Below are 14,733 nucleotides of genomic sequence, written 5' to 3' on the forward strand. Positions count from 1 at the left end.
GGAATCAAGTATGTTGCGATTGCTACCGCTATAGTAGGGTAGCATCAATAGTAGCCGTTATACAAGTACATTCATCTAATTACGACTATTAATATAATAACCAGTTAAGATGCAAGTCCAAATGCATGACTTTTTTCATCAGTAAACGTCCTGGAAGTTGGGTAAAATCTTGTTCATATTAAATCTAATAGAAGTATTGATGTAGTGATAACACTTTTCCAAATTAATATATAAATGTCACATCAAAAAAACACTCAACGGTAAAAATAATGCAATCTACTTCTATCTGCTAATGGTAAATACTTTGAGGCCGGCTTCATGCGACGTGCTGCAAAGCCTGAAACTAGATCGGGCCGTAATAAAAATCTTTGATGCACTAGCCAGTGGAAACCCGTTGAGGATCATAGTTCTTGAGACCAACTTCCTTAGGTGGGATTATTCTATCTGATCAGTTGTATGCTGTCATCCTGTAATTTAGGTTATATTTGGATGAGAGCCGGCAAGATTTGTTGGACACCATTATTAGCCAAGTGGCTATGGTCCTAAGGTTATTTGTTGATTAACAGGAGACTTTTTGGACTGTGACTGTAAAGCAAGTTAAGAAACTTGTCATCATATCGTTTGATCATTATCAGATACCACAATATCCACAAGCGAATCATGATGTAATAAAGCCATCCAACGCTAGCTCTGGAGAAATTTAACTTTCAAAAGCACCTCATACGGGAAGGGCAAGGTTGAATATGGCATCGGTGAATCTTTACGTTCCAAAGATCAAAGTGGTCAAGAGGATCCACCGGTAAGTATGGATGTCACAGATCACGCCAAGCCAAAATATATTTACTGCTTCAGCTAATATCAAGCTGACCTTGGAATCGAGGTTGAATTTTGGACATGCATATACGTGATTAAGTGAAAAGAGGAATACTACGGTCCAGGAGTTATTACAGGAGGACAAATTCTTTCCCCAGGGGTAGTCGAGATTTTCTTATCTAGAATGGAATGATCAAGCTGGTAAATTTCCAAGGGCACACAAGGTTCCTGAGTTTTAAGAATTTTCTAGAGATGATAATCTTTTCTGTGTGGAGCACATATATAGGACAATCTTCTATCCAGTATGGTGAAGCCGGAAATAATGACTTCCTTAAGCTCAAGCTCTTTGTGAACTTATCAACATGATTGGCCTTTACTTGGTATGTCAATTTGTAGCCAAATTCTATCCATACGTGGAAAGAGTTGGAAAGTCAATTCCATGCACAGATCTACAGAACAAAACCTATGATATCGGTAGCCGACATAACTAGACTGACTCAGCAGCCCACGGCATCGGTTGAGAGGTATATAGCCAAGTTCAAAAGAGACAAAATAGATGCTGCACCTCACCTAGAGAGGATAAATATATTAAAATTGCGCAAAACAGCTTGAATTTGAAGTTTGTAGGGCAAGAATTTGTAAATCTTTTCCAGCTCACAAGATAGATGGCAAATTATGAGACTATTCTCACGAAAGATAAGCAAAGAAGGTATCCAAGAGAATATACATATGCAGGAACTATGAGATTTCAGCTATCAAAACTGTTGCTCGCTTTTGTGGATGCTAGAGGGGTTGGATCAAGATACCAGGTGGACCAATGCATGGGCATGCATTAAACCTTCAAAGACTTCCACTAGGATGCCGCCCTTCAGAGGGCAGCAACTAAAAGACTAAACTAAGAGAAATGAAGGATATCACTATTTAAAAATAAAAGAGATACAAATATAAAAATGTAGTAATCATTCGGAAAAAGGGTCTCATTCCAAGGTTACAACTTTGAATCTATACATGACCTCCTAAATCCCCAGACAGATGTCTAATCATTAACTTTCCATTTGTCCACCCATTTGTGCCTTTCTAGCCACTTCTTAATAGTTACCATTTATGGTTTAACATCTAGGCTAGGCCTTATCCCCACTCTTCATGTTCCGACCGTTTGGTAGCTATCCATCAACTCTTCAATTTAGTTATGCCTAATGTTTTGCCCTAGGCTGATAGTTTGTTAACCCAATGAATTGATTTTGATGACAATAAAACATTCAAGTATGTTACTAGTGAGATAGTGTATTTTTGGAGAATTTTGATCTATTGTATGGGGAAGCTTGATGAGATTAAAAGCTTAGTGAAGCAAGGAGAAATCTCAAAAGTTCAAATCTCAAAGTTGGAGAAAAGTTTGAAGCCTTTTTAGATGCTTCTGCAGTAGAGAAGTCGACTCCAGTTTGATAGGAGTCAGCCTTGGGTGTCCACAGGACAAAACAGAAGAGCTCAAATTTTTAAGACATCAAAAGTCAACCCCAGGTAGAGTAGAGTCTACTCCAGTATTCTAGAAGCCAACTCTAAGTTAGCAGGAGTCGACTCCTAAAGTGCCATGTACCAGCAAAAGTAGAAGACTGCAATTTTCAAACACTTTAAAAATCGAGCTCAGAACTCTAAGAGTCAACCTCAAGAGAGCAGGAGTTGACTCCAAAATGTTATAGGATCAAAAATAGAAGACTATAATTTTTGAACCACTTCAAGAATCGACTCCAATAGATTAGGAGTTGACAAATAGGATTTTAGGAGTCAACTTCAGCAAGACTAGAAGTCATTTCCCTTTGCGTCTGATGGCCTTTAAACAGCTAGTTTCCTATAGTTGCCTAACGTGCAAACTTTGCATTTAATGGCTCCATTCTCCTCTCCAAACAGCTATAAATGGCTATAAAACAATTAGCTATGACTTTCATCTATGAAAGAGCAACTTCCAAATGCTAAAAATGCGAGCTTCAACATCCATCTTTTGAGATCTACCACAAAATCAAAAATAGAGCAAAAGGGGAAATGAGAAAGTATTGAAATATGTTCACTTCAAGTTCCTAGTTTTAGAGTAATCAAATTTGAGGTGCAATGACACAAAATCCAACCTCTATAGAGGTTCTGTTACATTATATTCTTTTTCTTTCTTTTTGTGCATAAGATTAGGTGATTTCGTGTGGGGTTTAGTGTGGCTGACACCATGAAAATCACCTATTTGCTGTAAGATTTGGCTATACTTATGAAATAAGTAGGTTGCAGTCAATTTTTTGGAAAAATCACTAAGTTTTACTAAACCTAGAAATCAACAAGGAGTTTCTAAGTTTTGAACTCAGGTTGGCCTGGTTGTACTAGTAAATCAGCTTGGTTTGGTTGATTACCAAAAAAAAATCAATTGAATTTGGTTTCGAGCCCAAAAAATAATTGTACTATATCTTGTGGAATAGATTAAGTAGAGTGCTTAAGGAGATTGCCTTGGAAAGTAAGAGTGCAGTTCGCTTCGAACCATTATAAACTGTTACGGGGGGTTCCCCGAATTTAGTCCCACATTGGCTAATCAGCGGGAAGGTCTGTGCCATATAATGGGGGGCTCAATCACCCTTCCCTTAGGAGGCGCCTTTTGTGGGGCAAAAACCGTGAGGCGCCGTGAGGAGGGCTCCGGGTACGCTCGACCCCCCAAATCGGACCAAAAGCGGACAATACCTTCTGAGGGACACTCTCTCTTCCCCTGCTCGGACTGGTGTGTGGGCTCTGCTGGTGACGGGGTGCAAATCCCGCATCAGATGGCGCTAGAAGGAGGGCCTCGGCCCTCCGCCTATCCAGTAAGGAGCCGACCCCGGGCAACAGGACCTCCCCGCTGGGGGGGCTGTGTTACGGGGGGTTTCCCGAATTTAGTCCCACATCGGCCTAATCAGCGGGAAGGGTCTGTGCCATATAAATGGGGGGCTTCAATTACCCTTTCCCTTAGGAGGGGCCCTTTCTGTGGGGCTAAAACAGTGAGGCGCCAGTGAGGAAGGGCTCCGGGATACAGCTCGACCACCCCAAATTCGGACCCAAAGCGGACAATACCTTCTGAGGGAACACTCTCTCTTCCCAACTGACTCGGGCTGGTGTGTGGGCATCTGGCTGGTGAACGGGGTGCAAATCCGGCGCATCATAAACCTTATCGCCTTTCTTTTTGGTGTGTGCTTTCTCATTTTATATCCTTTATCTTTTATTTACTTCACTTGCTAAACTTTGCCAAGTTACACCTGCTACACCTTGCTTGAAAAATGTTTTCATATTACCAGCACTTAGAGAGCATTTGTAATAAAATTAAATAATCTAGCTATTTAATTCAGACTTATTCAAGTTTAGTTCATATTTGCATAAATATTATTTCAGATTTCCAAAAGTCTTTGTAAACCCAATTCACTCCTCTTTCGAGTTGTCATTTTGGACAATAATTGGTATTAGATTGGATGCCCTTTTACACTAATTTTGTGGACCTAACTGTCTGGAGCCCAAAGTTCTGAATGGCAACCCTTGTTGGAATATCTTCCATTGAAGGACACTCTTTTGTAAGCCCTCTCTTCTTTAGTGGCTTTGATTATACTTATTAGAAGGTCCAAATGAAAATTTTTATTCAAGTACAAAATTATAGTTTATGATATATAATATTACACAGCCCATACACACTCAATAAAATTATAAATGTGGTTTAGGTTCCAAACATACAAGTAAATGGGATAATAATGAAAAGAAACTAGCTTAATTAAATGCAAAGAAAATAAATATACTTTATTGTGTACTTAATAAAAATAAATTTAATAAAATATGTACATGTTCTTCTAGAAATTAGAAATAATTCATTAAGGTATTAAACAAGTAAAAACATCAAAAACTAATATGTTAGCACAGTATCTAAAGTCGAATAAGATGAATCTATTTCTAAAATATTTTCAAGATTTACAAATAATTGAAATCATTGGAAAAATCATATACTCACGCTAAGCTTGTCAGAAAGGTACTCAAATCTTTGCCAAGGTTTTGGGAAGCGAAAGTCACAACTATTTAAGAGGTAAAGGATCTAAATCAGCTACCTTTGGAAGAGCTCTGAGTTCCCTCATGACCCATGAGCTAATTGTGAAGAATCAAGAAGAGAAAAGCAATAAGAGGAAGAAAATGATAGCATTCAAGTTATCAAATCAAGTAGACAACTAGAAACTAAGGAATTGGTGATGAAGATATATCATCAATCATCAAAAAATTTAGAATATTCTGAAAAAGAAGCAAGAAAAAAGAAAAAAGCTTCAACTGAGGAGGAGCCAAGTAAAGAAAATAAAAAAAAGCATAAAGAAAAAAAAAAAAAGAAAGCTTCAGCTAAGGATGAGCTAAGCAAGAAAAAGAGGAAGAAAACAATTTAGAGTGCCATAGAGAACTTCAGCTTAAAAGAAAAACAAGAGATAAATCAACTTATTCTTGAACCCAAAGTGCCCTGATGCATTAAATCTGAATGTAAATCTCTAAGAACTTGTTAAAGGCTTGGTTAAAAATTCTTGTTAAAAGCTTTGATACATTGAATCTGAGTTTTCAAGCTTGAATCTTTAAAATTTCCAATTGCTTTGATAAATGATTAAGACAAGCTTGCTATTGCTTTATTTTTCTTAACATTCTCTAAATATCAATATGCACTTATTTGATGCCAACAAAAAGAAAGAAAAAGTAGGTTGAGTATATGCTTAATTGAATTAATATGTTGAAATGAACTTAAAGAAAATGTCTACCATTGAAAGAAGTGAAGTTTCAAAAACCAAAAAAGTTATCTGAAAATCAATATATTCTGATAATTGAATAGAAAATTTGCTTGACTTAACTAGAATATTTTGTGAAGCCATGAAGTATATTCTAATAAGTGCACAAATATCATTGTTTTGATACTACTGAAACATATATGCCTCTAAATTCTCAAGAATCCAAGTTAAAGATCTCATTTGATGGGTATTAGACCAAAAATTCCACCACTTATCACCGTATTACATACCATTAAGTACGTATGCTACCACCCATCTGACCACCCCAGCATTCAAAGCGTACACCCAATCAGGCTACAGTAAGTAATTCATAAAACAGAAAAGAAATTAGCATGATATTAGCAGGAAAACAACCATACATGTTCATGCCGCAACAATATCTTCAACAAACAAAGAAACAAAAGTAGAAAACACAGAAAGATAACTCCAATGCCGAGCTGATCTAAAACTAAGTATGCTGCTGTCAGCCATCAATTATCTGCGGGCCAAGATATTCCACACCATCCATTTCCAAGTCCTTGGGAATGTCGTTCTCTTCCAACCATCTGAGATTATCATACTTTCCTTCTTGGGAAGAATCATAATCTGCAAACATGTTCATGAAAAGCCTCAGTGGGTAACTAACAGAGAGTGGCTGGTTTCAAATGGAGGAACCATGCTAACTTCAAAGCAACCGGTCGGATTAGGGGCCCTGATGGTTTTTTATGCAACAGCTAAGCTGCTCAACAAATAGCATACCAACCAAAGAAACGGGGCTGTCTAATTTAAATCATTATCACCCCTATAGTAAACACCTTTCCTTGGGCCACAATGAAATATTACAATACATTGCTTAATGTTTATCAAAGCCGTTTTAGTCAATGGAGATTGGGCACCGACAGGATCCCATCCATGCTTTTATATTACTTCATTGGGGCAAAGAAAGAAACCTGTGATAGCATATATATAATGTGAAATGAATGAGATACGTAACCATAGCATGTACACATGAATGTATGCTAGAATGTGCAACCACATATTTTTTGCATTTATCCTACACATGTAAAGATTCGATGGGCAATTAACAATCAACCAGGTACTCTGATAGTAAAATCTGTGCTACTAAGCCAGGCCATAGCCTAGTATTATTATAAAAAACCGTGTGATTGTAGTGATACAATAAATTGCATATCTATACATGACAGTGGCATGACTATAAGGACTGTTTAATATGTAGGCATGTATTGTATTAGGCATGACTATAGAGGTATCTGACTTAACAGATACTTGTTAAGCTTCTTATGACAGGGTTCGACAGAACTAACTTGTTTGTCTTCATGAAGTGCCTGAAAAGCAAGGTTTGTATTAAAGCATGTAATCAGTTATTATGGGAAGAATCCTTCATTTACACCACTAACATATCCAAAATTGCACGACCTCAATTACAACAGCTCCCAAAAGTGTACATGACAAGAACTTGGATCTTACAGGCGGGGCAAACATGTTATGCTGAGACAGCAGATTATTGTTGTTAAGGCAATTAGCATATTTTTGGCGAAATGCTGCTTACCTGAATCGCTGGTGTAAGGATGATCATGGTAATATGTGCAGTCACGGCCATCTTCTGTTGAGTAAGGGGGGTTCCAAGGACCGTCAAGCACCGCACCATGTGTGATGGCTCTGAAGGTGTGCATGTTCCCTCCAGAAGTTGGATAGAGAATACATGTGTTGCATGGGGGCAGTGAAATCAGAATCAACCACCAATTTTGCCAGTCCTCACTGCAAGATTAACATATTTAATCAAACACATAAGCTAACGCATAGAAATACACTATGTTAAATTCGTGTGCGCACAGGCGCATACGCACAGAGGGGGGGGGAGGGAGAGAGAGAGAGAGAGAGAGAGAGACATACACTGAGATGAGCCCCTTGGAGTCGGTAGATATAACTGGATCAACCCAGTCCATATGATTTTATATGCATTGACCCTACAAGTAGTTTGCTTAAAACAGTCATCCCTGGATGGTTGTGAAGAGGAATTACTGCTGTTGGGGGCAAGAAGAATATACACATCTGCGAAATTATTCAGGGATTCAGGGAGTGGTGAACTATTCAGCGAAGCAGTTCGGTAGTATTCAATAAGTTCCTAATATAACTGAAGAAGACATTCGGAAAAAAAAAAGAAAGAAGCTCTAATTTGTTCTCTCAGAGAGTTAAAAGGCTCCACATCAGTTGAAACGAAAAAACGACAGCTGCATTTCTTTAACACCATCGTTAAGATTTGTCCTGCATTAGATATAATTACTCAAACTTCCAAAATCTAATCAGTTCTTCCTGAGCTCTATTCAAAATGAAAATGTAATGGATAAAAAAAAATACATTTTAAACATATAAGTAAGTGTTATTTTGTGGCAAATGATATGCAAAATTTTTTTCAAACGACTTGCAAATTTCTTCCTTTTCATTGAATTTTATTAGTTTCACCCTCTCACCAATATGATCCTGTGCCACATTTCCAGTTCGCCTCAGATCATTCTACAAGTCTTTGTACTTTTTACTATGTGGTATAATGTTCTAACTTTAGCCTTCCCATTAGACTTTTAAGTCAACAACCTATGATTACCCTTGCTTGGTCAATAATAAGAACAGAAACACTTTCTATTAGTCACATAATATAACAAGACAGCCAGAATACTTGCTTGCAGGAGCATGCTAGCAAACATAGCAAGCTTTGCTGATTAACACAAGCTCATCTTACCGAAAAGTTGTTGCACTTGTACACCGTTGAATATGTAATCCGTGGAGTTCCGTTAACAGCATTCCTGGACTTGAAGAATAGTATATCAGAGCTTAGGCCAACATCCTCTGGTCTCATTTTGTCCTGTAACGAATCGCATCAAATGGTCAGATCTCCCGTTAACTGAATTATCAACTATATATGTACATAGAAGTAGAAAAACACCGACAGTTCCGATGCGAATATGATTGAAACTAGAATATAGTAACAAAAGAATATTATAAGCTATATATTAACCAGTGACAGTACCTGCAGTAAATACAATTCCAAAATTATTACATGAAACAGGCATCATGCTTAAAACGTGATGACAGGAATTAACGAGGGCTGTGGCAAGTACGATGCTGTTGCCCTGTGAAAAACCCCACGAATAAAAGTGGTCGGTTGGTTGAAAAAGGAGACAAATGCAAAGGATGAGCCGATATCACAAGAAGTGACCGGCTAAAAATGGCAAATTTAAAGCCTGGAGTGCCCAAATAAGTAAACGAATAACGGTTGGAATAAGCAGAAAATTCAGCTCCATCAGCGAATCATTGTGGGAATAGAACAGAATTCGGAATTTGGAAGAGCATTAACGAACGGTAACCAAATCTCAGCATAAACTGCTGCTTAATGTTTTATATATGACGCCCAGCCAAGAGAGAGTGACAGCCCGGTGAGTCACTTTTAGGAATAGAAATCGGAAATTGGGAAAGGGCAATTTCAGGAAAGGACAGGACTTGGGCACAGATGTAGAAGCCCCTAACGTAATCGCCAAAAATGGCAGCTTTTATAAGTAATCATAAAAAAAAAAAAATATTCACATAAGACAACTTGGATTGGTATTTCTCGTTGAGGAGAGGTGAAAAAGAGAAAGAAGGAAGGAAGAAAAAAGAAGAAGAATGAACGAATATAAAGATAAACAGGAATACCGAGGAGAAGGCGCAACGAATATAAAGATAAACAAGAATACCGAGGAGAAGGCGCAGGACATGGACGTCTGGCGGGAGGGGGACGGTGCCCGGGCCTTTGAAGGCGGTCCGGCAGGCGACGAACAGCCTCTGGATGGCGGTGGAGGTAGCCTGCACCCGCCGCCCTGTCCTCTTCCTCATCATCTGCTCCTCCTCCTCCTCCTCGTAATCCTCTCCATTCCTCCTCCTCCTCCTCCTCCTGCTCCCGTTCACTGCCCTGTCCTCCTCCTCCTCCTCCTCCTCCTATCTTCTCCTCGACCTTCATCCCCGGAACGAACAAAATCCGATCCAATCCAATTCGGGAAATCCGAGATCTTATTTCAGCAGCAGATCATGATGCGACTCGAATTGGAATACAAAAATCTCGTAGGACGAAAGAAGTGGTGTGATCCAGAAGCGATTGATTGTGGAACAAGCTCGGGATCTGATCTGGGCGTGTGATTTCCAATCCTGGGTGAATAGGAGAAGGACAAGGGGGAAGTGTGGGCCAGTTGTTGGAAGGAGGAAGACGATGAGGGTGAGGGGAGATGAGATGAGATGAGATGAGATATAAACAAAGGGAGGAAGAAGGAGAAGGGGGAGAGAAGCAAAACCGGGGGCCATCGTGCATGGATTTGGAAAAATCTCCCTCCCTCTCTCTTCTCTCTCTCTCCTCCAAGGCAAGGCAAGGCAGGTGAAGGAAAACCGGAGTCCACCCCACGAACCCGCCCACTGTAGTGGGCGCCTCCTCACCCCTGGGAAGCCAAAAGGCGGACGGTCCTTTCGGCACCCGCGCCCACAAGACCGACACCGAAACCGGGCGGTTTATTTTATCTATTAGCTCTCGCCCCCTTTTCTATTCTTCTCTATATGCTATTGTTATTCTTAAATTAAAATGGGAACCCATTAAAAAGGAGGAAACTGGCCTCTTCCTCCTCTCCAGACTGCCCACAGTACGCAGTTTCGCGATGCCTTCCATCGCAAGGCCACGAACGGGATAAAAAAACCACTGGGGCGATCACCCCCTATCGTGGCAAGCCGTGTGCCCCAAGTCACATGTCCCGCGACGATAAGAAATAAAAATATCTAACCGACTACTAATTGCATAAACAAAGAGAGAGAAATAGAAGTTAAAATCAAAAATTAAAAGCAAGATGAAGGGGGCTTTGGACCTCCCCCGCCATCACCCCCACTCTCTCCTTCATCTGCCTCACCATAAAATTCTCTCTCCCTCCTCCTCCTCCTCTTCCAACATCGTCAAACGTGTCCACATTCATCCGAATCTGGTACCCTTTTCTTTTGTTCCACCATCTCCTTGTACAGTGTATTGTACTGCTCTTCACTCGAGATGGAGGATTATCATTTTTGTGATGGTTCTCCGGTGAATGAGGGCTCTCTCCCTCCACTAAAACTATGTAATCGCCGCTCAATCATTAGCCACCGAGTCAGCTTCTTATGGATGAAGGCTCTCCCTCCCCAGATAAGAACATGCTTAGCCTCCGTTTGGAAGTTTTGGGGAGAAAAGAAAAGAAAAGAAAAATTTTAATGAGGAGGGAAAAAGAAAAGAATGGAATAGAATAGACTTTTCTCTTCTCTTGTTTGGAAGTTTTAGAAAGGGGTTTGGAGAAGAAAAAAAAAAGCATATATTTTTAATATTTTTACTAAAATATCCTTATTATAAAAACGGCATGCTTATGATTAGAGGGTTAAATATGTATTATCAAAATTTATTAAGTTTCAATTCATTTCTCTCCAAATCCTCCCACTTATGGGAGGAAAAAAAAGGAGAAAATTGGAGATCAAAATTTTTCCTCATATTCCTCCTTTTCTTTCCCTTTCCCTCCACTAAAAAACTCCCAAACATCAAAATTTTTAACTTTCCCTTCCCTTCCATTCCTTTCTTCTCAATTCCCAAGTTTTCAAACGGAGCCTTAGTCTAAGGATCTTCATGAGAATAATTGTAAAGGAAAATAAAAGATTTGCAATTAGACTATAAGGAAATAGCAAAATTATCTGTTGCCCCCGGGAATCGGCTTGGCCAAAATACCAAATTTGCTGGACTATGGAAGTGCTCGAATGGTTAGCTATCCAGATCGTAAAGATCGGCCGAAGATCACAGACCACCTTCGAGACGACGGTTCGGTGGCTACTGCGCTTGAGCACTGATGGTTTCGATGTCGGTCGCACCCAAAGTGGTATTGTACGGTGGAGACCTTGCTCAGACCTTCCTCTGATGCTGGATCCGATCTGAATAGCAAAGACATGGAAATCCTCTTGAAAGTATCCGGCGGAAAATCCTCTGATATCCAAGTTAGACCAAACTCTTAGAGAATAATAGAGGTGTTATGAGAGCGGCAATTGGCAGTGCAATGGAATAAAAGAGCTGGAAATTGGACCCGGGGGCGGCCGTCGGCTGGAGAAGAGGAGCTCCGCTGCCTGGGTGGCGGCGCGTCGGCGGGCGACGTCCTCCTGGAGACCTGCAAGAAGTCGGTGGCCGGGCTCTCCGGTGCCGGCCCTCCGATGGTTAAGTTAGTCAGGGGTTAGTATGAGGAAAGAAAGAGTGAGACAGAAAGAACCCCCCCTTTAAGTGGAGGAATTCCCCTTTTATAGGGAGGATCGGCTACATGTGATGTGATAGAGCAAATTGGTTGTCGTACAGTTGGTCATTAATGCTTGATCATGTAAGTCAATGCTATCATGGTAGGAGATTAGGCCGGAACCCATCGTCGCGGAGTCGCCATCATTTGTAGGCATGCGGATTTGCCGTGAGAGACTCGATGTCCGTAGGCGACGGAAACCATAGGCTTTAATTGTTGAGTAAGCCCAGGGGCCTGCAAGGGCATGCGTTTTGACTGTTGAGTGAACCGAGTGTCTGCACGACCCTTCCACATTAATTGTCTGCACGACCGTGCTGCGGGTGGACGTAATCTCAGTGTGCAACTCAGGCGTCCTCAGGTTGGTAAGACTGAGTATCGCCAAGCCGGAGGTCTGCTCAGTTGGCCCCTGCCCGGAGGAGGTCTACTCGGTCGGTCCCTGCTCGGAGGGGTCTGCCCGGTCGGCCCCTGCTCGGAGGGGTCTGCCCGGTCGGCCCCTGCTCGGAGGGGTCTGCTTACCAAAGCGTGGCGACACTTTCCCCCCAACAGTTCCATCTCAGAAATGACTTCAATCTTTCAGACTTTGGATAAATAATCATGCTCATTATGTAATGTAGAGACCTCATTTCCACATTGAGTTGGCTTCCTTTGATCTTGCATTTTTGTTCACTATCTCTGTCTCTAGTATGCATTGCATGGCACGTATCTGGTTTTCAATAATGTCCGCCGGATTAGCTTGGTTGCGCATTTGAAGGATTCACCCAAGAATATGATCATTTAATTCAATGCTGATATTTCTAATGGCAAAGGAGGCACTTCCCAAATAAAACTTAAGATTTTCATAGAACTCTCGAACAAGATCTGGGTGGATGGTCCCTTGAGTCTGCAGAAAAACTCCCATCTTAACTTCTAATAAGCTCTCTGATTTTGAAGCTTTCTTTCTTCAGAAACTAAAAGTCAATGTTCTTTCTTTGGAGTGGAAAAGGGCACAGTACTTGGTATCCTTGTAGAAGAGGCTGAAACAGGAAGAATGGAAGAGTGATCCTCTAACTGCTGCTTGATCTGAAATTTTTCCTTGACATTCTTTTCTTGTTCTATTTCTTATCTCTTTCTTCTTTGAGGAAGCATCAATTCTTAGGGCCATAAAGAGATGTGGGGTGAGATGCTAAGGTGAGGGTAAGAGAGTAGAGAGATCCGAGAGAGGATGTAACAGATTTTCTGGGGTCAACTCATGATCATCAAGGGTCCACACTTCTTCTTCAGGAGTCAACTTGATAATGGGCTTATTTTTGTTGCACTTTGCCTTTCTCCTGAGGTCATTGTGGGTCGACTAGTCTATTTTTGGGGTCGACTCAAATTTACTTAAGGTCAACTCATGATCCACAAGGGTTGACTCATGAAAGGGGTGATATTCATTGGTTTCTATTTTACTTCTATGGTCATCCTGGTGTCGACACGACTTCTCTAAGAATCGACTCATAATTTTCAGGAGTCAACTCGAGAATGTGCTTGTTCTTCTTGTGCTCTGACCTTCTCTTGTGGCCTTTGTGGGGTTAACTCTTCTATCTTTGGGGTTGACTTGAGATTGTCATGTGTCGACTCCAATCTATTAGTGTCGACTCGTAAAAGAAATAGTTATCATTACTATTTGTATTCCATCTGCAGTCATTCTGGGATCGACTCAACTGCTTTAGGGGACACCTCTTCTTCTTCAAGGGTCAACTCAAGAAAATACTTTTTGATGTGCTCTATCGTTCACCTTTGGTAATTGTGGGGTTGACTCGTCTATTTTTGGGGTTGACTCAAGTTTGCTTGTGGTAAACTCATGATCCACTAAGGTCGACTCGTGAAAGGGATAATTTTTATTGCTATCCATATTCTGTCTCCAACCATTCTAGGATCACATCGATTTTTTTAAAGGTCGACTCTTTCTCTTTAGAGGTCGAATTGAGAAAGGGCTTGTTTTTGCTACGCTCTGCCTTACGCTTGGGGTCACTGTTGGTCAACTTGTCTATCTATAGGGTGGAATCAAGTTTGCTTGGGTTTGACTCGAGATCTACTAAGGTCAACTCATGTAAGAGCTAGTGTTTACTAGTTTTGTTTCTGTTTACAACCATTCTGGGGTCAACTCAAATTCTTCTAGGATCAATTCGTAATCTTCAGGAGTCGACTAAAGAAAGGGCTTGTTTTTGTTGCACTTTGACTTTTTCTTATGGGCCACTATGCGGTAGACTCGAGTTTTCCTGGGGTCGACTCGTGAATCACAAGTGTCGACTCATGAAAGGGTTGGTATTCACTAGTTTCTTATCTATGGCTATCCTAGGGCCGACTCGACTTCATGGGTCAACTTGAGATCTTCGGGGGTCGACTCTTCTTCTTTCGGAGTCAACTTGAGAAAGGGCTTATTTTTGCTGTGCCTTGCCATTCCCTCGTGGGCATTGTGGGGTCGTCTAGCCAATCATTGGGGTCCAGTGAGATTGCTTTGGATCAACTTGCGATCCACTAGGGTCAACTTGTGAAAGTGCTAGTATTCACTAGTTTTTTGTTTTCTATTTATGGCCATCCGGGTGTTGACTCGACTTCTTTAGGGGTTGACTTGTGATCTTCAGGAGTTGACTCAAGAAAGTGTTTGTTCTTGATGTACTTTGTCTTTCTCCTATTGCCACTGTGGGGTCAACTCATCTATATTTGGGGTCGACTCGAGATTGCTACGTGTCAACTCATAACCCATTAGCAATGACTCATGAAAGGGCTAGTTTTCACTGCTATCTTTTTTTCTTTTTGCGTCCATTCTAGGATCTACTCAACATCTTCATGGG

The 14,733-nt window shown here is 40.8% G+C and overlaps 1 pseudogene; it reads right to left on the reverse strand.

Annotated features, from left to right (window-relative positions):
• Nucleotides 1-5,910: 5,910 nt before the first annotated feature.
• On the reverse strand, nucleotides 5,911-10,399 carry LOC103708294 (annotated as a pseudogene).
• Between the last annotated feature and the right edge of the window lie 4,334 nt (nucleotides 10,400-14,733).

The sequence above is a fragment of the Phoenix dactylifera genome, chromosome 16 (genome assembly GCF_009389715.1).
Source record: "Phoenix dactylifera cultivar Barhee BC4 chromosome 16, palm_55x_up_171113_PBpolish2nd_filt_p, whole genome shotgun sequence".
Classification (NCBI taxonomy): Eukaryota; Viridiplantae; Streptophyta; class Magnoliopsida; order Arecales; family Arecaceae; genus Phoenix; species Phoenix dactylifera.